We start from the raw sequence: 23,455 nt of genomic DNA, 5'->3' as shown, positions 1-23,455 counted from the left end.
TCAAACCATTTTGGGTTACTGCCGGCATGCCCATTTTCTGGCACCATTAACAAGGACCCTACTATTGATACAACCCCCTCAAATGCAGACAGGGTTTGTCGAGGGGATGATGTAGGTGACAGACAGAGCGAGAGATTAGAACTACATAAATTATTAATTGAGATATACAAGTTATCACAATTCACCATTGTCCATTTCAAGAGGCGCTTTCCGTTTATGCACTTTAAAGACCCACGTCCTTCACATCGCTTTCGCAGTTCAAAGATGCCTCCACCCAGTTTGATGGAGATGGGGTTATGATCGCTATGAACATTCATTTGGATGCAGAAATCGGAGGCAAAGTTGGCAAGGTCAGCAGATAATAGGATATGATCTATGTATGATCCATTTATGTTGCCTTTATATGTAGGGACATAAAAAAGTGTGTGCTCCGCCATCACAGACATGGCTGCAACTAGATTATTTTCATTCATCAAGTTGTTAAGTTGGGTTCCACGCCGAAAATGATCGAAGTGGAAGCCTTTCAGGCTGTTGCACCCCAAATGTTCCATGAACGTCACTCCTGGATTCCCACAGGGATGGGTGTTAAAATCACCTGCAATCAATGTTTGGCGCGGCAAATTCCCCACATTGTCTCTCAAAAAATCGTACAGCTGCAGTAAATTACATTCTCCATATTGGTTTACTGCGTAATAAAAATTGATCAGGGTCAAGGTGTGTTTGCCCCTCTTTAACTCTAGGGCTTGGATATTCCTATTGCCTGAATGGCGGTTGTTTATTTGACAAATAAGAGCCATATTAATGTAAATTGCCAGGCCCCCCTTTGCTCTTCCACTACTCGATGGTTTGGCTGGCGTGAAGAAGCTTTGATATCCCTCAATGTGGATGTATTTTTCTTCTACCAGCCATGTTTCTTGGAGGCATATCACCACGTTTTGCTTGAAAAAAAACAGCCGGGTGGGGTCACAAGCTTTATCAACCAGGCCCGCCGTGTTCCAGGAGACCAAGCTTGTGCTACATGATGGTATTATATCTGCTTCGATGACTGTGTCTGTGTTTACATTGTCAGCTAAATTTAGGTCAGTAAACTCTGTGCGTGTGACTACCTGCTCTTCCATGGTGTTATAATTTTGTTCTATATAGGTTGGGACAGGGCTAGAGACCTCTAAGAGGTCAGTGGATGAACTCTGACGATCTTGTAAAGGCGAACTCTCTAGTGAGGATCTCGTTTCTGGGCCTGACTGGCCATTTAATTTTAGTTTCTCAGCAAGGGTGGATTCATTCAATCCCTTTGTGTCAGCATCTTTACCTGATGGTATGTCATGGTGTGCGTAATCAGTATATACAGGGGGGATTAGTGTTACGGGTAGTCAGTCGACCCCCTCCAGGCCGCTCTGTTCATAGAAGGCATTGAACCTGTTTGAAATAGGAACACTGTACTGGTTATTCAGATAGGTTGAGTAGGGATGTTCGTGTTGGTATACTTGGTGTGGTCCTTCCCTCCTCTCTGCGAAGGTATAAGATCTCCCCTGTTCCGATGAAAAATGTAGGTGCATGTTATTTAACCCAGGGTCGTTTGAGGGATAAAAGTAACTAAGATCCATAGTACGAATCAAGCTGTTTGTGGGGCCATCCCTCCAGCTGCTGATATGGCTTGCCACGCGGGTGTCTCTGAAACTTACGATAATACACTCGCCCTCGGTGGACTTAAATCTATGGCCCCCCCAATCTACCCTCCTAACATGGGATATTTGCCCATTGAAGTGTGAGGGAAGCGGTCTATGTGTAGTTAGCCAATGGCTCACTTGATTTTTTAGTTCCCCATATGTTTCTGTTTTCCCCTCACCCAATTTCGGGACGCCTATCATTACTATGGTGTAGGGGTGAGATTCAGGGGGAAGGTTGATATAGATGGGCTTTTTAGCTGGTATCCGATTTGAGGGTTTCTCGGGGCGATCATTTATGGGCATTGTGTTTATCAGTACATAAGCCCTCTGCAGCCCATTCGCTCTCATCGTTTTCAGTTGTAGGAGACTCAGGAGCTATGTTAGGGTCTGAGACCGCTACAAGTGCAGTATTTTCACGAGCGCTGGAGTTTTTATTTGTGTCATTCGGGGCTATTGCTGCAGAAAAAGGGGTCAGTGTCTGTTTAGTGTTGCCGCTATGTGGTGGTTTCTTTTCTCGTACGTTCTTATTGTTAATCGGCTTTGATGAACATTTGGCCGACGTGAGGTTCTCTTTTGGTAACGGTGATCTGAGTATTTTTAACATTGTTGCAGTATTTTTATTTTGTGACACTTCAAATTTCTGAACAGTTTCCTCCAGCTTAATGATTCTTTCGCATATGGGCAACAGGAGGGACCTTATTAGATGTTCCAGTTGGGTCAGGAGTGTGTTATCACTTAAGTTTGATAATTCAGTCTGACTTGTCTGGTCTGTACTGGCTATTACATTTTCTGCCTGTGGCTCTTTTGGCTGTCGAGATGCCACCAGACTAGATGGTAATGGTGTCAGGTGGTTGGGTATTTTATTTATCAGTTTGGCCAATCTAAAATTGAACCAAACGTCCTTCGCTGAGGTCTTATGTTTACAGAGGGGCCGGGAAATTTTCCTCTCTATTGATTTTATTTTTTTCCCATTCCGCCTTTTGGGCTTAATTATCAGGCTGCCTTTATCAGGGACAGAGTTATTTATAGATAGTGGTCTCCCAGAGTATTCGTCACCTACACGTGGTGAAGCTATAAGCGTGGCTCTAAAGAGAAGAGGGCCCGGGTTGTCCTGTGGACTACAAATCAGCAGAGGGCTGCTTTCCCTGCTATTACGGTTTAATGGTGTGCTTATGTCTGATAATGTATTTTCTCAGACTTGGATATTAGGCAACCCTGTAAAGGATTGCATTAAAAGTGATTCCTGTGAATTTATAGTAGCGTCAGAAGTATTGATAGTAGTGGTGTTATGTAGTGAGAGATTAGGGAAACACAGATTTGGAGTTAGCGAAAGACGCCTCTCTGTATTTTGTATTGCATCTGCCACAACGCCTATAGTTTTCTGTAGCATTATGTCAATAGCAGTGAGGCTTGGTAGAGGTGTAGTAGGGGCCACTTTATTCCTAGTGGAGGATCTTGTGGCGATGGGTGTCTTTTTTACTTTTGTCATGGTGTTATTGTTAAAGTTGCTTTCTGTATACTTTAAAGCTGTGGCCTCTGCTTATGTTCGTAAGTATTGTTTACAATTGGTTACAATTGTAATACTATCCACACGGCCGGAAAATGAGAAGTATTTAAAACAGTTGGTGAAAGTTGAGGCTAATTTTCACGCAATCCGCTACATTACTAAGACACGAACAGGCATCGTGTAACAACGTGTTTGCGCTAACACGAAAACTTTCTACAGTGAACATACACTTTTGATTAAGTGAGTGCACAGAGACCAAAAACTTTATTTATAAGTATTTAAAACAGTCACCTTAAGCCGTATTCCATGTGGCTGGTTGAAGGGGAAGTGGCCCGTCCCGTCCTCCTTGGTCTTCTGAGGGCCACAGAGGGCCCGCCCTTTGCCTGGGCGTAGCCCCGGGCGCTCCCGCGCGCTCCCGCGACGCGTCCTTTATGCGCCGCCTGGCGCGATCACCTTAGCGTCTCCCGCCGCTATGCAGGGCGGGAAACGTAGTCCAGAGCCCCCCTCCGCTCTGCGGCCGCTGGCGATGTCGGTTGCGGCGGCGGGAGGGGGACAGAGGCAGGCTCCAGGGGCAAAGGAAATGGCCAGAGGTTAGTGTCAGCAGGTCCAGGGATTGCAGCGATTAGTATTTAGCGGCGTCACCCGCTCCGCCGGGGTGACGCGTCCTTTATGCGCCGCCTGGCGCGATCTCCTTAGCTTCTCCCGCCGCTATGCAGGGCGGGAAACGTAGTCCAGAGCCCCCCTCCGCTCTGCGGCCGCTGGCGATGTCGGTTGCGGCGGCGGGAGGGGGACCGAGGCAGGCACCAGGCTCCAGGGGCAAAGGAAATGGCCAGAGGTTAGTGTCAGCAGGTAAAGGGATTGCAGCGATTAGTATTTAGCGGCGTCACCGGATTTTTGTGGAATGATAATGGACCTCATTTTGTTGGAGAAGTTATCAAGTATGTCCTGAAAGGATTAGGGATCAAGCAGAAGTTTCATGCAGTGTTTCATCCACAATCAGCAGGATTGGTGGAAAGATATAATGCTACTCTGAAGTTGAAATTAGCAAAGATACAGGCTTCTACATCTTTGACTTGGCCAGATGCACTGCGACTGGCATTATTGTCTATCAGATCAGTGCCGCATTCTCGAACAGGTCTCACACCATATGAGATTGTGTTTGGACGACCCATGAATATATGGGGAGTTCCTAAACCAAGTTCTGTATATGATGTACCTTGTGTCTTAATGAATGACTATTTGGCACAATTAACTGATAGCTTGGTTTCTATTCATCAACAGGTTCGAGAAGCACTTCCTGATAGATCTACAGGTGAAGGTCATGAGCTCCGACCCGGCGACCATGTGATGATCAAGGTCTTCGAGAGGTTGAGCAGCTTGGAGCCGAGGTGGCGTGGACCAGAGTAAGTGTTACTCACCACGAGGACAGCAGTTCGAGTCACGAACCGGAAGAATTGGATCCACAGTACCCACTGTCGGCGAGTACTTCCTACCTTGGTGGAGCCTGCTGTGTTGATTGACCATCGAGATGTTCTGACTGTGGAGAAAGGCCACGCCGTGACACCTGACTGATCTGAGGAGTTCTTCCCGGACCAGAAAATCCCTGGAGCAACGAGATATAATTTGAGACCGAGAAAGGAGTCTACAGTGCTTGTGAAAGTTGTGTGAGCGGTCCCTGGGTTAGTGAAACGGAGAGCGGGGGCGGGGGGGGAGATCAGCCATGCATTAGTGTAGTGACACCCATCTTGGCCCATGATGAAGAAATCAGCGGCTGCCCAGGGGTAAGAGCTCTGACAACTACTTTCGTTTCTGAAAGAGTCAATTAGGGTTGTTGCTAGAATGGAAAAGAAGAAGCTGATATTTTGTGCTGTAGGGTTTATTGCTGCTTTGGTGATTATGGCAGCAATCGCCTGGTCTGTAGAGAAGATGGCACTGCTCGTGAGTTGTTTGTTGCTACTACACCGATACCGGAAGAACATCTCTTTTTCACACTTCCTTATCATGAGCGGATGCATCGCCAGTCTTATCTCAACAACACTTTTATTCAGATGCTGCAACACACCCATAATGCTACAACCATGACCAATTGTTGGGTATGTGGGATGATACCTGCGCATCAAAAGAAAGGAGGAACACCTTTTATACCTCTTCCTTTCTCGCATAATGGCTCCTGCCGAGCCTGGTATACGCTCTTGTTTGCATCTAGAGTACCTACAGTAGGTGGACTTCTTTTCCGCCTTAATAAAGTATGTTACCAGGATAAAGATGAGTACCCCCAAGCTAATGGAACTGAGTGGGAATGGGAAGAGTACCAACCGGACAATATTTCAGCACCGTACGTCTTCACCAACATAAGAGACTCTGCTGAAGATGGACAATTTATAATTTCCGTTACAAAGACTAAAGCAGATTTATGTGTACAAAATGTTGGACGAATTCCAGTAGGAATAAGAGACTGTATTGTAGTTTTGAATATTGATGGAGTGAACAATAGTTCTTTTATAGCTTCGCATAATTCTTATTTTGTGTATGGTAATTATGGATATTATCGACTACCAATTGGGTGGTCAGGCACATGTTATGTATCGTTGTTATTGCCTCCTATATTCTAGGCACCTGCATCATACCATCGAGATCTTAAACTGTTTAATGATATTACTAATAATAGATATAAGAGGACACTAAGTAAAGATGATGTAGATCAGACAGATACTAGTCTACAGCAATATGTGGATTTCAATCTGGGACTGTTTTTCTTTGTGGGTGCTGCATTAAATAGTAGGAAAGTGCGACGATTGACTAGGGTTGTGGGTGCTGTTACTAATCAAGCAGCTATTGCACTTGGAAATATTACTGAGGAACTACAAATTGCTAGAATTATAGCACTCCAAAACAGAATGGTATTAGATGTGATGTTGGCTGATCGAGGTGGTGCATGCCCCATCATTGGAAGTAGTTGTTGTGTTTTTATCCTGGATCGCTCACCTTCAGTATATGGTGCGATTTCTAAACTGCATAAAATAGCTGCAGAGATCCATAGAGAAAATGGTACCTGGACTTTTGCGGGCTGGTTCTGGGGTTTGATTTCTACTTGGGGCTGGAAACTACTGACTATCTTGTGTATAATGACTGCTATATTCTTCACATGCTGCATGTGTATTCAGAGCGGTCCAATGCTTTGTTCCACATGCATTACTGCCTATATACCAACTAAGAAAGATGTGGCAGAAATGAAAGTACAATATATGTTAGACAAAGAAGTAGCTGAAATGATGAACATTAACATACAGGATGAATAGTTGGACTATCCCAGAAAACCGGATGTCTTCAGCTAATGCTGAAAGGGTCGTCTGTTGTAATTTAGCAGCGATCAGGTTAAGCATTAGCAGAAGACATGCTGTATTTAGCAACTATTGTAATATTGCACAGCTTCCATTTTGCATTTACGGCAGCCATTTTGTCTGCCACATATTGCCATGTGCTCACCATGCTCTTTGTCCTACCTACTTGTTAATGATATTTGCCCAGCAACAGGCTATATTAAGCATCTCCCACTTTCAGACATGCTGCAGCTGTTACTGATTAGTCTCAGATAGGAATGTGTTTACCACTTTCTGAAAACTGTTAACTCCACCCACTCATCGATTGTGCCTTCAAAAATGTCCTTATATGTCCCTAATGTGTGCCCTTGTATTTTGTACCGCCTTTTTGGAGCCCCTGTGAGGGTATAAAATAAGCATGCTTCCTTTGTCTGGTGTGGTACTTCATACAATACTGAAGGGTGTTGTGTGGACCGTAGTACCCCTCATGAGGTGTAATAAATGCGGTTTTTATATTTCCAGTTTCTGTGCCAACTTCTTCCTATGGTCTGAGGACTCTGTGCAGAGAAGGGCGAACCCCTTGCCTTGGTAGGCCTTGCTGAGGCTCATCTCTACAGCTGGTGTTGAGAGTGCTCTATACAGGAGGTGCTTTCCACCTAAACTTGAGAACTACCCAGAGTTCTCTCCTTCTTTGCATAATTTATTCGTCACTTTATGCCTGAAAGGGTATTTTTTTGAGATATATATATATACACAATAAAACGTAAATGCAGGCTTCCATACACTAAGAGCTGAATAATGCTGTAAGGACTCCCCTTGTATATCATAAACAAGACATACAAAATAGGGAAAAAACAGCAAAGTATGATTGAAAACTGTTTTAATGCTTAGCACTTAGCATAATCCTGCAAAGAGGACTGAAAGCATTGACAGCTCACAGGATGCATTGTAGAAACATAGCATAGAAAAGCTGAAAAGCTACCCCTTAGCAACATAGGAATAAACTGACACCGTGCCTTTAAGGCAGCCATGACCCCTAGCTTCCCATCATGCCTCAGGGGTGACAGTTAGGTCAGTTGTTCTTTGCAGTGACACAACAGCCAGGGCACAAAGAGTTGACATTTGAAACGTTCCTTTGCCCGATGGGGTGGGTGGGTTGCTTATGACTTTGATTACAGGTAAGTAACTAATCCTTCTCTTTCAGGGGATCCTCCTCAATAGTCATAAGCACTAGAATAGAATAGCAAGCCTCATCCCTTCCACCGGCGGGCAAAAGGAAAAGGAACTACTAATCAAGATTAGAGAAACAAACTTAAAAACACAGATATCTTATCATCTGAACAGATTCCTCAAGGAGGCTTGACCTACTTAGGTATCCGCTCTGGAGTCGGATTCGAGGCAGTAATGCCTCGTGAAAGTATGTACCGATCTCCAGGTTGCTGCCTTGCAAACCTCCGCCATTGGCAAATCGTACAAGAAGGCTACTGTAGCTGCTTTCCACCAAGTGGAATGTGCTCTAGGAGACAACAGTAGAGGTTTGTTTGCCAACTGGTATGCCAATCTAATGCAGGACACTATCCATCTTGAAATGGACCGTTTGGAAGCGGGAAAGTCAGTCCTCCTGGCACCATAATTTAAAAACAACTGGTCTGATTTCCTTATGGCCTTCATTCCCTCCAAATAGAACTTGAGCACCCTTTTAAGGTCTAAGGAGTGGGGTGACCTTTCCACAGGAGTAGCAGGATTGGGAGAGAAATTGTTTGGTTAACATGAAAATCAGACACAACTTTTGGCAAAAAAGAAGGGTGAGTTCTTAACACCACGCTGTTGTGGTGAAACACAGTATATGGTTCCTTGGCACATAGCGCTTGCATCTCATTTACTCTGCGCGCTGATGTTATTGCCACTAGAAAAGCAGCCTTCCATGTTAAGTGCTGCAGCTTGGCTTTATGAATGGGCTCAAAGGGAGGGCCCATCAATCTGGAAAGGAGTAGATTCAACTCCCAAGGAGGAGAAGGAGGTCGAACAGGGGGACACACTTTCTTCAAACCCTGTATGAAATCCTTGACCACCTGCATTTGAAAAAAGAAGGCTGGTTGGGAGACCTTCTGTAGACCGTGGTGGCTGCCAAGTGCACCTTGATCGATGAGTACTTCAAACCTGCCTTGGCCAAGTAGAGGAGGTAAGGAAGAATTACCTCTTCCTGCCCGGTTGTAGGATTAAAATGATTACGAGCACACCACAAGTAGAATCGCTTCCACTTAAAAGCGTACAATGCCCTTGTGTATGGTCTCTTTGCCTCTTTCAAGTTGTGCATACAGTCCTGAGGTAGATTCCAGTGTACGTATTGCATGACCTCAGAAGCCATGCTGCCAAGTTCAGTGAGGAAAGGCTGGGATGGAGAATCTTACCGTCCATCTTGGTCAGAAGGTCCGATCTGTAAGGCAGCCTCTTGTATGGGCGTTCCTACATCTGTAATAGGTCTGGATACCACCACTGGTGAGGCCAGTCTGGAGCTATCAAGATCATCGTCATGTTGGATCGGATGAACTTGGACACCACCTTCAGGATGAGAGGCAGGGGAGGAAAAGCGTATGCAAATGTTCCGGACCAGTCCATCAAAAGCGCACTCCCTCTCGTCCCTGGCTGGTAGAACCTGGACGCGAATGCGTGGCCTTTTTTGTTTTGGTCGTCTGCAAACAAATCTATTGAGTATTGACCCCACTGATGAAAAATGTCTGCCACCACCTCGTCGATTAGCACCCAGTCTGGCTGATCTTTGAAGTGCTGACTGAGTGCGTCTGCTCGCACGTTTTGCTCCACTGGAAGGTGCACTGCTGTGATGGAGAGATCTCCGGCTAGAAGCCAGTGCCAAATTGCTTGAGATTCCAGGGAGAGTGGGCGAGAGCGTGTACCACCCTGTTTGTTGAGGTAATACATGGTGGTCGAGTTATCTGTTTGAAGTAGAATCGAGTTGGATTTGATCGAAGGCTGAAAAGATTTTAGAGCTAGATGGACTGCTCGTAGCTCTAACATGTTTATGTGATGAGACTGCTCCTTGTTAGACCACCGGCCCTGCATCTGTAGGCAATCCATGTGCGCCCTCCATCCCTGCAGGGATGCCACCGTGATCAAAGACTGTGCCAGAACTGGTTGATGGAAGGGGACTCCCACCAAGAGGTTCTTCGGTCGAGTCCACCAAAGAATGGACCGATTTTGCTGCTTGGGAGAGCACAATCCGGTCTTCCCCGTGACCCAACGCCTGATCCCACTTGTCCTCTAGATCCTGCCGCAAAGGTCTCATCCTCAGCCTGGTGTTGTGAATGAGAAAGATGCAAGAAGCCATCGACCCCAATAAGGATGCTACTTGCCGGACCGTTGGCTGAGCTGCATGAAGGTGAGTATCGCATTTCTGCTTCATCGATAAAGTCTCTCCTCCGAAGGAAACGCTCTTCCTGTTTGAATTCAGAGTGGAGCCCAAATAATGGATCGTCTGAGTAGGCCGGTGAACTGATTTTTCCATGTTCACATGAAGGCCTAATCGGTGGAGCAGACTCAAACAAACTTGAAAGTCGTTCCTTACCACTTGAGGGGATGGCCCTTTCAATAGCCAATCATCTAAGTATGGGTAAACAAACAGTCCCTTTCCATGCAGAGCTGCCGCTACTACTGCCATGCACTTGGTAAACACTCGTGGAGCAGATTTCAGCCCGAAGGGCAGGACCTTGAACTGGTAATGCTTGTTGCCGATGACGAATCGCAGGTACTTGCGATGACGTGGAACAATTGGTATCTGGAAGTATGCATCTTGGAGATCCATCAAACACATCCAATCTTCTTTTTGTAGATGTGGACATATTTGATGAAGCACCAACATGCAAAACTTCTCCTTCAAGATGACTTTGTTCAGCGATCGAAGGTCCAGGATAGGTCTGAATTTGTGGTCTTGATCTCTTTTCGGGACAAGGAAGTACCTGGAATGGGCTCCCTTCCCTCGCTGAGCCGGAGATACCTCTTCTATGGCCTTTTTTCGCAGAAGGGTTGACACTTCCTGACGAAGCAACTTTAGCTGGTGAGGACAAGATCTTTTTGGAGGAATGTCCTTTGGAGGCACACGAAAACCTAGTGCGTATCCATTACACAGTATGTTGAGCCCCCACAGATCTTTTGATATGTTGCACCACTCTTTCAGATGATTTGAAACACTTCCTCCCACTGGAGTGGGCAACGCTGCTAGAGGAAGCTTATGTCCATTGCTTCCCTGCTGATCTTGCTGTGTTGTAGGATTGTTACTGATGACCTCCTCTACCCCCCGTTTGATTTTCGGCCTTGGAACTGAGACTTTTCTTGGTTCATGTTCTGAGACCACTGAGGGGTTTGAACCCTCTGTTGGTAGCTCTTGCGTTGGTTGGGCCTGTATCGCCGCTTGAATAATTTTTTCTTTTCCAATCCCACGACCTTGAGGGTGTCTAACTCAGCCTTCATCTTTGCCATCTCCTCATCAGTGTGGGCGCCAAACAGAGAGGAGCCAGAGAAGGGTAGATTAAGGATGCGCTGTTGTGCATTTGGTTTAAGTGCTGTTAACCTCAACAAAGCGATACAAAAGGGGATGATGGACGGAGGGTTTGAGCAAATCAAACACTCACCCCCAGTCAACTGATCTGGGTTTAATCCATCACCATTCTTTAGCTCACTCTGCCACCCCAGTTCAGACATGGCCATATGCAAATCAGTCTGACCCTGTGCCTCATGGGAACAGTCCAGCCCGAACTGCCAAGCCATGTCTTCCCTGGAACGGAAACAAGCATCCTGGGACACAGGATGTCAAACGACAACACAAGACTGCTGTGCCACCTTCTAGAGAAAGCAAAGACCTCTTCCTCCCCAATGGTAGCGATAACCTTGGACGCGGAAAAGGCCTTTGACAAGGTCTCGTGGTCCTTCCTACGGCAATGCATGCACTCCTTCAACCTTGGCAACTCCTTTGCCAAGATGGTGATGGCCCTATACTCTGCCCCATCTGCCAGAATAGCTATAAACGGCACCCTATCCGACCCGTTCCGTCTTCACCAGGGAACCAGACAAGGCTGCCCTCTCTCCCCAGCTCTTTTTCTCCTAGCCCTTGAACCCCTCCATACAGACATCAAAATAATAGAGACATTGCGGGTGTTTCCTTTGGGACACACAAGTTAAGTTAGCAGCGTATGCTGACGACATCCTAATTACAACGGAAGACCCTACTAACTCCATCGCTGGGCTTATGTCCTCAATTGACAAATACTCCTCCCTATCCGGCTACAAATTAAATAGAGATAAATCTGAGGTAAAACCTCTAAATGTCCACACCTCTAGGGAAGTGTTAGGCGACTCTGGCCTAACTTGGCAAACTAACGTGATTAAATACTTGGGGATAGATTTTACTGATGACCTTCTAAGTACCCTTAAACATAATGAGACCACAACCCTGGCCAAAATCAAACGACTGCTTGACGGTTGGTCCCCCCGGTTCATTACTTGGTGGGGTCGTATAGAAACCATAAAAATGATGATATCCCCCTTGGTCAACTACCTCATCACAATGCTTCCGCTTATGCTTTCCAAAGAGTTTCATAGTAAATTAGACAAACTGATCTCTTCCTTTCTATGATTCAGAAAAGGGGGTGGTGATGGACAGAGTATCTGAATTAAGCAGAACACTCCTACCCAGTCCAAAGATCAGGGCTTGATCCATCACCGTTTTTTAGCTCACTCACAGGTTCCCCTTGTTACAGCTGCATTTACGTTTTATTGTGTACATATATATATATATATATATATATATATATATATATATATATATATATATAAACTAAACTGCTCGCCGTTAGGGACACCCATGCAGCAATCACTTTCACCTTCTTTTATTTGTGATACAGCAAGGTTCGGGAAACGCTTCAAGACGGTGCAAAGGTGTGCCATATACGCCATACGCGTTTCGGAAAGTCCTTCATTAGTGGCATGGCATTCTGGGGGAATAGTTGAGGGAAAGCGTTCAAAGTACTGCAAATGTTTATACGGTCTCAGTTCCGCCCCCTTTGGGCTGGTAAGTTCGCAATGTATCCTGGGATCAGTAGTCCAGGACGAAAACAAGTTACTTACCTGTAACTTTGGTTCCCCAGTATTGGTAACTTTTATAGATGCCCATGCTTTGTATCATTCCCCGTCGTCGGAATGGGAACCTCGGTAGTATCACAACCATAGAAACAAAAGAGAAAAATAGGCCTAGGCCTCATCTCATTTTGTATCCTATTACCCTCTTTGTGTAAAAGAGACCAAACTTTTGTCAGGACCAATTAGAGCAGCCTCACCCCATAGAACCTTCCTGAGAGAGCTCAGGGCCTCAGATTTTCGTAGCCGTTGTGCAAACCGCCACTATCTCTGTAAAAAGACTGAGCTTTCCCAGGGGAGGAGGGTGGGCGCATGGGAATCTATGAAAGTTACCAATACTGGGGAACCAAAGTTACAGGTAAGTAACTTGTTTTCTTGCCCCAGTATTGGAACTTTCATAGATTCCCATGCTTTGTATCAGAGTAGCTAGCAGTAAATCACCAAGACACATTTTGTAGATACATGGCATCACATAATCATACAGCAATACTTATAGCATAGCAAAACAAGAAACAAAATGTGCTCACCAGGAAGGAGGGACTGTAGGGAAAGCTCACCTCTCAATGAAAAAGATTCTGCAGAACTGTTGACCAACAGCCGCGTCGTTTCCTCCTGCAGACTCCAGGCAGTAGTGTTTCGTGAAGGTATGAGTACTGCTCCACGTTGCTGCCCTGCATATGTCCTTAATGGAGACTCCAGAGAAAAGAGCCACGGATGATGCCACAGACCTTGTGGAATGCGCACAGACTTTTCTATCCAGTGGCTTGACCGCCTCCTGATGGCAGAATTGAATCGCACTTGAGATCCAGCGAGAAATGCCACTCTTTGCCAAAGGAAACCCCTTCCGTGGTGCGCTGTAGGACACAAATAATTGAGATGATTTTCGAATTTAAAGCATCTTTGAACGTCCAAAGAATGTAATGTGCGTTCCGCAGGCTTAGAAGGGTGCGGAAAGAAAGACTTTAAAATCAAAGGTTCATTCAAGTGGAACTCAGACGGCACCTTCGGAATAAATTTCGGATTGGTGCGAAGGATAAGCACATCTTTTTTGAATTGAAGGAATGGATGCACTATGGAGAGGGCTTGAAGCTCACTAACTCTTCTCGCTGATGTAAGAGCCAAGAGAAGGGCAAGTTTCCAAGACAGGAATTTCAAGTCCGCCTTGTGCACCGGCTCAATCAGAGCTTTCATGAGTTGAGCCAGGACAAGATTGAGCTGCCAAACTGGCGGAGGAGGGCGAACAGGAGGGTACATCCGAAACAAGCCTTTCAAGAATTGTTTAACAATCCTAGAGGACCATAAGGACGGGCCTGAAGAACTGCGCCGAAACCTCAATATGGCTGCAAGATGTACCTTCACAGACGAATGCGCCAACCCAGACTTAGCCAATGATAGTATATATGGCAAACGTTTATGAGGCAGAGATTTGTAAGGATGGAGACCCTGTCTTTGACACCACAGGCAGAACCTCTTCCATTTCGCCTTGTAAGTTTTATTAGTGCTTGGTGCTCGAACCTGGGACAACACTTCTCTACACTCCTTGGGGAGATTCAGATGACGGAACTCTCTGTGTTCAGGAGCCACGCAGTCAAGTGCAGTGAATTCGGATCCGGATGGAACACCTGCCACTGATTCCTCGATAATATAGATGGAATTGGTCGCAAGCGAATTGGATGATCCTGGGAGAGTAAAAGGAGTTCTGTGTACCAGAATTGCCGGGGCCACGCCGGTGCAATGAGAATCATCTTGCAAGCTTCCGCCTTGATCTTCCCAAGTACTCGTGGGATGAGGGAATTGGCGGAAAAGCGTAAAAGAATGCGCCGTACCAGGCCATCGAAAGGGCGTTCCCCAGAGAGCCCTGATGGTGAACTTTGCTTGCGTAAAACCGGCATTTGGCGTTCACCGGAGAGGCAAAGAGGTCGATGGTCGGTCTCCCCCAGCCCGAGAACACACTCTCCAGACTGGACTGATTCAATTACCATTCGTGATTCACCTCTGTCTGGCGACTCAGGGCATCCTCCGTGACATTGAGAGAACCTGCCAGGTGTTCGGCCTTCAAATTGATCCTGTGAAGAATCGCACAATCCCAGATTTCCTGAGCTTCTTTGGACAGAGTTTGCGACTTCGTTCCTCCTTGCTGGTTGATGTAGTGCATGGCCGTCGTATTGTCCGTCCGGACCAGCACTGTTTGATTTTGAACCCTGGGAAGAAAAGCCTGCAAAGCCAACCGAATGGCCGTCAGCTCCAAATAATTTATATGGCACTGGCGCTGTTCTGGACTCCAGTGTCCGCTCACTTGAAGCTCTCGGAGCACTGCTCCCCAGCCTTCCAAAGAGGCATCTGTAGTCATGATCAGGGGGGATGGTGAAATCCTGAATGTCAGACCTTCCGCGATATTGTCTTTGACTAGCCACCACTCGCATGCTGTTCTCATTGTTGGCGTCACCAACACCTTGTCGTTGAATGATCCCTCTGCTTGGCACCATTGCTTGTCTAGCTCTTCCTGCAGAGGACGCATTTGCAACCTGCAATGCGGTATTAATGGTATGCAGGATGACATCGACCCGAGCAGGGACTTGTATTGTCGGACTGAAAGGCATTTCTTGTTGAGCACCTGGCGAGCCGAGACGCTCAACTTTTGTTGACATTCCTCCGAAGGACGAGCTGTGCATTGCGTCGTGTCCAAAATGGCCCCAAGGAACCTTTTGGATCTTGAGAGTTGCAGAACTGACTTGTGTTTGTTTAACAGAAGGCCCAGATGACTGAACAACTGGATGCAAGTTGAAACGGCTTGAGAAGTTTCCTTGAAAGATGGAGCCTTGACGAGCCAGTCGTCCAAGTAAGGGAAAACCTCCAGGGATTGCTTTTGTAGAAATGCTGCTACTGGTGCCAAAACTTTGGTGAAGACCCGTGGTGCAGACCGAAGGCCAAACGGAAGCACCTTGAATTGGAAATGGCTCTTTCCCACTGTGAAGCATAGATATTGTCTGTGAGCTGGGTGTATCGGTATGTGGAAATACGCATCTTGTAAATCCAGAGATGCCAAAAAGTCGCCTGGGTTCAAAAGAGTAAGAATATCTTGGAGAGTGACCATCCTGAAAGAGAGTTTGATGAGATAAGTGTTGAGCTCTCGTAGGTCTAGTATGGGGCGCCAAGTCTCTGCTGTCTTCCGAACCAGGAAGGACCTGGAATAAAAACCTCTGCCCCTCGGAGAGAGAGGTACCGGTTCTATTGCCCCCTTGATGAACAATTGGTGGGCTTCGAGGTGGAGCAGTCCCAGATGTTTTGTGCGGTTGGCGGAAGATCTTGGAATTCCAACGTATGGCCACTCTGAACAATATTCAGGACCCACTGGTCCGATGTTATACACTTCCAGCTGTTCAGACAAAAGGATATCCTGCCCCCCCACTGATGTTACTGGGAGGGAAGGAACAGTAGGTAGAGCCAGGAGGCCGCTATTGCCTCTTGGTATTGTCGCGTCCTTGGCGGTTCTCACGCCCTCGCTGAGGCTGGCGAGAGAAAGACGCCGATTGTCCCTGCCGTTGATTCGAATATTGAGTCTTATAAGACTGCGAAGACTGTGAGGAATATCTCTGCTGGGTGTTTCCTCTATAAGAAGAGAAGCCTCTGCCTCTTACACCTCTAAATGGGACCTTACGATAGTTCAGTGATCCCAATGACTTCGCCGTGTCCGTATCCTTTTTTATACTTTGCAGGGCATCATGAACATGTTTACCAAAAAGCATCTCCCCATCAAATGGGAGGTCCAGGATTTTATTTTGGACCTCCTGACGAAACCAGGTGGCTCTCAGCCAGTCCTGACGACGTAGTACTGCTGACCCTGCTAAGGCACGAAAAGCCGTGGAAGCTATATCCATAGCACAGTTGATTACTTCGGAGGAAGATTTTTCTCCCTCCATAAGGACTCTCCTGGCCTCTTCCATCGCGGAGTCTGGCAGTTGTTCCACAAATGGCTCCATGCCGCACCACATCTGGCGATTGTATCTGCCTAGAATGGCGAGAGCATTTGCTGCTCGCACAAGCAAGCTGGCCATGGAAGAAAACCTCTTTCCCACGTTATCCAGGCGCCTGCCGTCCTTGTCCGTGGGCATAGTCAAAGGCGTTGATGGGTTTTTGGATTTGCTTTGAGCAGCCTGGGAGATCACCGAATCAGGCTTCGGCTGACCAAGAAGACAAGCTGGACTGCCTTCCGGAGCTTTATATTTCTTTTCCAGCCTGGGAAGAACCGGGATAACAGTGGCTGGATTCTGCATGATTTTTATCCCTTCATCCCACACATGCTCAATTATGGGTATGGATTTGACTGATTTTCTGTATTGTTCTTTAAAGTCATACAGGAAACATTCAGACTTTTCCCTTGTAATTGGTAGTCCAAACCTCTTTGAAGCGCTCTCCATGAGGTTATGGAATCACCCTATATCGACTGGAGGGGAAACAGAAGTATCTCGACCAGTGGCGTCAGGATCTTGTAGTCCATGGTCACCAAGATCCAAGTCTGGGTCCTGCAATGGATCAGTCAATGGATCCACCTGTACTTCATCATCAGAAGAGGAATCCTGCTGACCGGTATTGGCGGGCTCGGGATCCGATGTCCGGGAAAGGACCGTTGGTATAATCACTGGCGTGAGAGGTACCACTTGCGAAGGAGGCAGCGCGACAACTGGTTGCATTTGCGGCAACACCGGAGGCGGAGGTTGTGCAGGCTGCAATAAAGGTTCCAAAGGAAACCTGGTTCTACAGTCCTGCAGCATCATCTATAGATCAGAGACTAGAGATGCCGGCATGGCCACCATGTCCTGTCCTAAAGCAGGTGGACGTCGCTCCTGAGGATCATAGTGATGCACCTGTTGATCATATGCATGCTCATAATATTCGTCCGTGTCACTCTCTTGCAGTTTGACATGTAAATCTGAGGGACTGTAGGTATCCCCATATTGGCCTCCATCATACTCCTCCTCCTCATCCGACTCGTCCTCCAGAAGCATTGTCGGTGGAAGCGACGAAACCCGTCTTGGAGATGTCATTTCAGGTGTAATTTTCCACTTTTGTATAGGAAATTGCACCTTTTGACCTGTCGACGGCCTCGTCGACGGAGCCGTCGTCGACGGTGCGGCAGTCGTCGACAGTATCGTCGATGGAATCGTCGACGGCACAGTGGACCTCGTCGAAGGAGCCTTGGACGCAGTCGACGGTATTATCGTCGACGGATTCGTCGACATCACCATCAGTGTCGTCATCGAAGTCGTTGTTGTCGTCGACGTAGTCTTCGCCGACGACGAGGCCGTCGACAGCACCTTCCCGGAGATCATCATTGTCGACGAGGAAGAAGACATCGACGAACCTGGTACCTTAAACGACGACAAAGTCGTCGACGTCGAAACCGCTACCGACGTCGAACCCGTCGACGGAGCCAAGGAAACAGCGGGAATTTTCAAAGAAGCAATCGTCGTCGACGTACCTGATGTTTTTGTCGTCGACAGACGCTGTTTTCTCTCAGGCACGGTCCCAGGATAGTATTTTTCAGCAGTCTTTTCCTTTTTGGACGGAGGAGAAGTGATAGAAACCTCCTTTTTGCCCTTAGAGGCTGTAACCAATCCAGCAGCCTGTCCCTGCCTCTCCTTTTCACTTCCGTGAGGAGATTTAATGGGACTAGTCCTCTCAGACCTGTCAGAGATCTTATGAGGGGCCTTGCTAGGGGGCTCGGCTGAAGAAGGAGGAGACCTACCCCTCTTCTTGGATCTGTGAGAGGAAGTCATAGATGTTGAATCCTCTTCATCTGATGAGAGCACCCCCTTCCGAGTCTTCATCTTTTGAAGCCAGGTCAAAAGCCGGCCCTCTCTATCCCGAAGCGTTTTTGTAGAGAAGGTTCTACAAATCTTACAGTCAGTGGTCTTGTGGTCCGGGATTAAGCAATAGATACAGTTTTCATGCTTATCTTCTACAAAAAGTCGCTTTTTCTCACAAGACGCACAGGACCTGAATAAGGCCTTCTTCTCCTTGTCAGACATGTCTTGATTGTAGTAGAAAAGTTGAAGAAATAACTAGTAAGAATGACAAAACTGAGCAGAGCTCAGTGGAGACTCCCTAGCACAACGTGCGGTAGAAAAATCTGAGGCTCTGAGCTCTCTCAGGAAGGTTCTATGGGGTGAAGCTGCTCTGATTGGTCCTGACAAAAGTTTGGTCTCTTTTACACAAAGAGGGTGATAGGATACAAAATGAGATGAGGCCTAGGCCTATTTTTCTCTTTTGTTTCTATGGTTGTGATACTACAGAGGCTCCCATTCCGACGACGGGAATGATACAAAGCATGGGAATCTATGAAAGTTCCAATACTGGGGCAAAGTATTGTTTCCCTAATGCAGGGGTCTCCAAACCGGTCCTGGAGGGCCGGATCCATGCCAGATTTTTAAAATAACTACATGTATCTCAATGGGGATATCCAAAAAATCTGGCATGGATCCGGCCCTCCAGGACCGGTTTGGAGACCCCTGCCCTGATGGGTGCCGCTTAGCCTCCTTCCCTCCTTCGTAACACTTCCATCGGGGCACCGCATCGGCGTAGCACGATCCCTGCTTTCCTCACGCCTCACAAACAGGTACACTGCTCCATTCTTCGCGCCCCTCTGGTGGAGCGCATGGACCCGCAAAAGCAGTGGGGTGGTCCCCGTGACCAGAGCGCGGCCACTTAATATCTAAACAAAACTGCTCGCAGTTAGGGACACCCACGCGGCAATCACTTTCACCTTCTTTTATTTGTGCTGCAGCAAGTTTCGGGAAACGCTTCAAGATGGTGCAAACGTGTGCCATATACGCCATACGCGTTTCGAATCGTCCTTCATTAGTGGCATGGCATTCTGGGGGAATAGTTGAGAGAAAGCGTTCAAAGTACTGCAAATGTTTATAAGGTCTCAGTTCCGCCCCCTTTGGGCTGGTAAGTTGGCAATGTATCCTGGGATCAGTAGTCCAGGACAGTATTGTTTCCCTAATGGGTGCCGCTTAGCCTCCTTCCCTCCTTCGTAACACTTCCATCAGGGCACCGCATCGGCGTAGCACGATCCCTGCTTTCCTCACGCCTCACAAACAGATACACTGCACCATTCTTTGCGCCCCTCTGGTGGAGCGCATGGACCCGCAAAAGCAGTGGGGTGGTCCCCGAGACCAGAGTGCGGCCACTTAATATCTAAACAAAACAGCTCGCAGTTAGGGACACCCACGCAGCAATCACTTTCACCTTCTTTTATTTGGGCTGCAGCAAGGTTCGGGAAACGTTTCAAGACGGTGCAAACGTGTGCCATATACGCCATACGCGTTTCGGAAAGTCCTTCATTAGTGGCATGGCATTCTGGGGGAATAGTTGAGGGAAAGCGTTCAAAGTACTGCAAATGTTTATAAGGTCTCAGTTCCGCATATCTCCATATATATATATATATATGGAGATATAAATATATATGTTTTAATATATATGATTGTGTTTCCGGGGTCCCGCGCATGGGCGGAAATATTCTAGTGCTTATGACTATTGATGAGGATCCCCAGGAAGAGAACAGTACCTTTTCTGTAAGAGAGGTGAGTAGAAATCACTTTGTTACCTCCTGTATCATAACATGGCATAGTAAATATTCACTGAAACAGACTGGCACTCATTTACTACCAATAACCCTTGGAGCACATATCAAAAGGGTTTCTACTACTCTGATTTCTCTGTTTCCTGCCATAGCATACAGTACATCTAAAAAAAGAGGGACAATGGGCTTTTGACAAGGTCAAGCATATGTGCCCAGAATCAAGTGAAAAACAAGTAATATGCTGTTCCTAATGATAAAAACTGAGTCAGTTGAAGGGATTTCGAAGTGTTCAACTGTGAATAGTTCAGAGGTGGAAATCCATATTATGGGAATATAGGGCCCTCACACACCCAGATGAGTGTCATGTTTCATCATCGGGCTGCTCCACGTCGGGTCGGCGCTGCAATACCCAATGGGCACCCAATATGGGGCACTTTGGTGGAGATCTTTTTTCCAATAGCCGTTTGGTGCCTTGGGGGTGAGGGACCTATGTGAGGGAAGATGTCCAAAAATGTGTTTGATAAGTAAATTAAAACAGGATTGGGAGTACTGAAATAAACAATTTTAATAATTGGGTCTCCTACCCTGAGTAAAAACAAAACAAAAGGCGCAAGGCTAGGATTTATGTCTCAGTTGGGGCGCTCTTTGTGTAAGAGGGTCAACAGGTTTCTCGCCTACGCCTTAATCTAGGGGCGATTCGTCAGGACCAAAAATCTAAATGTCATCTATCTTCACCTAGGGTAGTGATGTGGTCAAAGAATCACACTACTAACCACCCTGACTACTATTTGAGTAATATATCTGGTAGTGCTGGATCTACCTGATAATGCAGGATCTACCTGTTTGGAGAGAAATTGACACATATGTTAATTTGTATACAGCATCCAGTGTAGGTGTATTCACTCTCATAGCCCTTGTGCAGCTGACTCATAACACATAAGTGTTAATTAAAAACAAGCAGAGGTGTGGTGCCACCTAGTGTGATGCTCACAAGTGATACCTCGTGAATGTAGACACTCCTTGTGAAGAACATGATAAAAAGTTGCAGAAAAGATACCTCACTCACCCTATTTGGGTTGTTAAAAACGTCCTCATTGCCCGGTAAATGTTACTTGAGGGACTTCCTCATGTGCTAAGGACCATTTGGAAGGGGGAGAAGAGTGATGTCATTCATGTTCAAAAATCTCTACTCAAGCAATGTCCATGTCAATGAGATTAATGAATGTTGTCAAGCAATTAAACAACAATTATAAAAGGTGTTTAATCTTATTTGGACTGCTTAATCTTTATCTACCCTTTTATTTAGGTGCCATGTTTTTGATTGCAAGATAAAAATATGGTACTCATGACTTCTGTACTAAGTGAGCACATCATTTTCACACTATGTCTCGAAAACCGGAACCGGGTAGTTTAAATCTGATTACACACGCGAAACTCTATGCTCAAAACGGCTACGCGGCGTCATGTATAAACTAAAACGCCACCTCTCACTGAAATATTCTTGGCATCCATCTTTTCGGTATGCCAGATTAAGCACAAACCACAGGCGCCATCTTATCATGTCGTATATTTTCAACAAATCCCTTGTAAATACATGTTATCATAATGATTTATTAGTTTTACAAGAGAAATCGTTTTATTTAAGAGGAAGATTAGTTAGTTAGTCATGACTTTATCCTAGGGTCTTGACTATTGGAAAAATGATAATCATTACCAGATAACGATTTAGGGCCAGACGTAGGTAAATACTATTTACCGATTCTAAAATACCGAATTTTACCGATTCGGTATTTTAGGATCGGTAAATGGTATGTAGCTAATGATTCAGTAAATTTTACAGAATCGGTAACATTCGGTATTTACCGAATCAGTAATTCCCATTCATTCCTATGGGCCTGGAGGCCCATAGGAATGAATGGGAATTACGGATTCGGTAAATACCGAATCGGTAATAGGGGGAAGACTTACAAGGGTGGCAGGGTGTCACATTGACACCCTGTTGCACCTCTGAATAGTGCATGGGTGCACATGTGGCACACATACATGCCCTAAGAGCATGTATGTCTGCCACATGGCACTTTTAAAAAAGCACAAATTTGCTTTTTTTAACGGTTTTCGTTATTTACCACCAACTTGTAGGTTGAGGGAGAGAGCGACCGCTGAGATCAAAGAGGCTATGGCCAGAATCCGTCCGGGAAAATCTCACGGCCCGAACAGATTTCCCGCCGAATACTTTTAAAAAACTGCAGATCTACTTAGTGGCCACCTGTTGGCCCTGTTCACGGAGGCAGTCCAAGAGGGCATGCTACCGCCAGACCTTCATATGGCCACAATTATTCCTAGCTATAAACAGGGTAAACCCCCCCCCCCCCGAGGAATGCGCGTCATATCGCCCCATTTCTCTCCTGAACGTGGAGGTCAAACTCCTGGCGACGATTCTGGCTCTTCGACTGTGACGGGTAATTCCTGGCCTGGTCCATTTGGATCAGACAAGCATCCTGCCGGACAGGAGGGCCAGGTTAAATCTTAGGAGAACCCATAACTGACTGATGGAGGTGCGAGATCGTCAGGATCCCAATATGTTTCTGTCTTTGGATGCTGAAAAAGCGTTTGACGCAGTACATTGGCCCTTCCTTGAGGGAGTGTTGATCAAGTTTGGTTTTGGTCCCAAGTTCAGGAATTGGGTGAGACTCCTCTATACAGAGCCCGGGTAAAGGTAAATGGGGTGTTATCAGAGGACTTCCCCATACGGAGAGGGACCCGGCAGGGTTGTCCCCCATCCCCGTTACTATTTGCGCTTACTACAGAGATAATGGCATGTGAAATCCGTCAGAAAAAAGAGATAAGAGGGTTTAAAATTGAGCAGACGGATACGTTCGAGGAGAAAATATTGCTTTATGCGGATGACGTCCTCTTGTATGTCACCCATCCAGCTATTACGATCCCAGTGCTGTTTACCCTGCTGGGTCACTATGGCTCCTATTCAGGATATATGATAAATTGGCACAAGTCGATCTTATATAGCCCCAGACAGGGAGAGGTCTGGCCCCTCTTGCCCGGTGCCCTTCAGGTCACGGGCGAGGGGTTTACATATCTGGGGATATATATATATATATATATATATATATATATATATATATATAACCGCTGATAGAAAACTCTCATACCAGAGAAACATTCAGCGAGTGCTCACAAACTTTGTTAATGACGCCACTAGACGGAAGACGCT

The 23,455-nt window shown here is 46.4% G+C and overlaps 1 protein-coding gene across 4 annotated transcripts in view; it reads right to left on the bottom strand.

Moving 5' to 3' along the window:
* The window catches only part of SENP7 (SUMO specific peptidase 7), a 1,147,554-nt gene that overhangs the window by 503,869 nt on the left and 620,230 nt on the right, over positions 1-23,455 (bottom strand). The gene's annotated exons all lie outside the window — the stretch shown is intronic.

Source organism: Lissotriton vulgaris, chromosome 8, assembly GCF_964263255.1.
Source record: "Lissotriton vulgaris chromosome 8, aLisVul1.2, whole genome shotgun sequence".
NCBI lineage: Eukaryota > Metazoa > Chordata > Amphibia > Caudata > Salamandridae > Lissotriton > Lissotriton vulgaris.
Note: the sequence above shows the minus strand (reverse complement) of the source record. Positions and strands in the feature narration are given on the sequence as shown.